At 58.1% G+C, this 2,306-nt stretch overlaps 1 non-coding gene across 1 annotated transcript; it reads right to left on the minus strand.

The window, feature by feature from the left end:
- Positions 1-1,093: 1,093 nt before the first annotated feature.
- On the minus strand, positions 1,094-1,177 carry trnal-cag (transfer RNA leucine (anticodon CAG)). The gene has a single exon. It is a non-coding gene; the product is annotated as a tRNA-Leu (tRNA).
- Between the last annotated feature and the right edge of the window lie 1,129 nt (positions 1,178-2,306).

A 2,306-nucleotide genomic window follows, 5' to 3' on the forward strand; every position in this document is an offset into this window, starting at 1 on the left:
TCACAAGTGCGAGCAAGCTTAAGTGTGCAAATTCAGGAAGAGCACAAGGAAAAAACAGCTACAGCATATGCACCTCACCACCTTATCCCTCTGCTACTCACCACAAAGGAGCAGCCTTGCATTACATTGCAGCATTTGCTGAATAGAGACAGTTGCAAAGTGCTTCATGCTTTGAGGATGTAACACTCTCCCTCAGCAGAGGGAGCCACCACCCCACAGAAGAGTGACACACATGAGCTCCTCCCTCCACCTCACCACTGGGCCATCCAGCTCAAAGGTTTTCCCCACCACAGAGGGAGCTGCTGGTTCACACCCAAGGGGCTATGGAGCAGGCTCTGCTTCCACCCTCCACCGGAGCACAGCCAACATAGGGGAGGGCAGGCTTGCTCCAGCCAGGCTCTCCTCCCCCTTCAGCCAGAGCCTTCCCCACACCCAGCTCAGCTCTGAAGCAGCCAGGCAGGGAGCCCACAGGGCTCACCCAGGATTTGAAGCAAGGACCTCTCACTCCTAAAGCAAGGATCGTACCCCGAGGCCAATGAGCCCCGGCGACATGTACCCCTTCCTCGGACAAGCTGTCCAGAACCGCATCGTCCGTAGCATTTGTACCTGGCTGGAGATTCTTACCAAATGTCTTTGGGACTCCTGAAGGAAGCGCACCCCTTCACTCCAGTCAACCAGGCCACTCTGCAACAGAGACGGCGCAGTGACGCTGCCTCGGCAGGGGCTCGTTCCTCTCCCGCGCAATGCCCCGTTGTGCTTGCGGCCTGTTGCCTGGTCAAAAGAAGATGGCGCACGTAGCGGAACGACTCCAGTCACCGACCTCCGGGCAGTGCAGGAGGCAACGTGGCCTTCCCCAACACCTAAGCACAGTTGTCAGTCAGTCAGTCAGTCAATCAAAGGTTTTGTCACCAAATGCACAACAAAAGAGCATTCAGCAGTGGTTGCTGCGATGAAATGTCTTTTTCCGCATGTGGTAGGGTGATTTTTAAAAAAAAACAAAATGAAATTATACCAACATACCTCAAGATTACAAATAACTTGACCTGTGTACTTTTTCGTAATAAATGAGGTAGCCAAAGACCCTCTGAAAAGCTGTCAGGAGTGGGACTCGAACCCACGCCTCCAGGGGGAGACTGCGACCTGAACGCAGCGCCTTAGACCACTCGGCCATCCTGACTCAGCCAAGTGCCACTTGTCACGTGGCTTGGAGAGGCTGACGCGCTCCCAGGGAGTGCTTTCGAGTGGCACCGAGAAAGAGAAGGGCCACCTGCAGCCGCCTCCTCGTTAACTTAGTGGCGAGTGTCCCCGCTTGTCATGTGGGAGACTGGGGTTTGAGCTCGTGAGTCCCCCCCCCACGTGTTTTGCTACGCCGCTGCTAAGCCTGCGGTGGTGTGATGCATTTGCCCGTTTCCTTGTGTGCTTGTTTTTCTAGGGTCGCGGTGGCAATAAGGAGAGCAGGGGAGAGTAGACATGCCTGTCCCTTGCAAGTTCCTTCAGCTCAAGCCAGGGGATCCCCGGCCACACCCAGGACAGCGGGTGAGACGCAATCTCTCCGACGGGTCCTGGGCCGACCCCGGGCTCTCGTCCCAGTCGGCCGTGCCTGGTATAGCCCCAAAGGGGAGATGCCCAGGGGACACCCTTAGCGGACTCCCGAACCACATCAACTGGCTCCTCTCAACGTGGACGAGTAGCGGCTTCTACTCCGAGTTCCTCCCGGATGGCCGAGCTCCTCGGCCCGTCACGGGGAGTGAGTCCCACCACCCTGCGGAGAAAAACTCATTTCAGCCTCTTGTACCCGTGATCTTATTCTTTTCGCCCATTACCCAGAGTTCATGAGCATAGGTGAGGGTAGGGACGTCGGCCAGCTGACCGGCAAATAGAGAGCTTTGCCTTACCGCTCAGCTTCCCCGTTCACCACTACAGCCCGGCGGAATCTTGCTCCGCGGCAGAATTTGTGTCGGCGGTTTCGCTCACCTCCGACACGGAGCCCTGCCTGTCCACAGACGAGACACACTCCTCTCGTCGTCCAGCACGGCGTCCGTCCTGCTCGGGGAAAGCGGACACTCTCCACGGGGCGACTTTCGTCAGCTTCTGCGTTCGACGGCGGTTCGCTGCCTTTTCCTGCCGCTCCTACCGTGGGCACAGGGAGACCCCACTCGACCTGCTCACCCTTCTTCAGCGGCACCTCGCAGCTCTTCCCCACCACTCCTCGCCACAGCGTGCGCTTCCCCGGCGTTCCCCTGGACACCCGTGCTCCGCCACAGCTCCTCCGCATCGACCTCCACCATCGCAGGCGCTTCATTCGC

The sequence above is a fragment of the Scleropages formosus genome, chromosome 5 (assembly GCF_900964775.1).
Source record: "Scleropages formosus chromosome 5, fSclFor1.1, whole genome shotgun sequence".
NCBI classification, from domain to species: Eukaryota; Metazoa; Chordata; class Actinopteri; order Osteoglossiformes; family Osteoglossidae; genus Scleropages; species Scleropages formosus.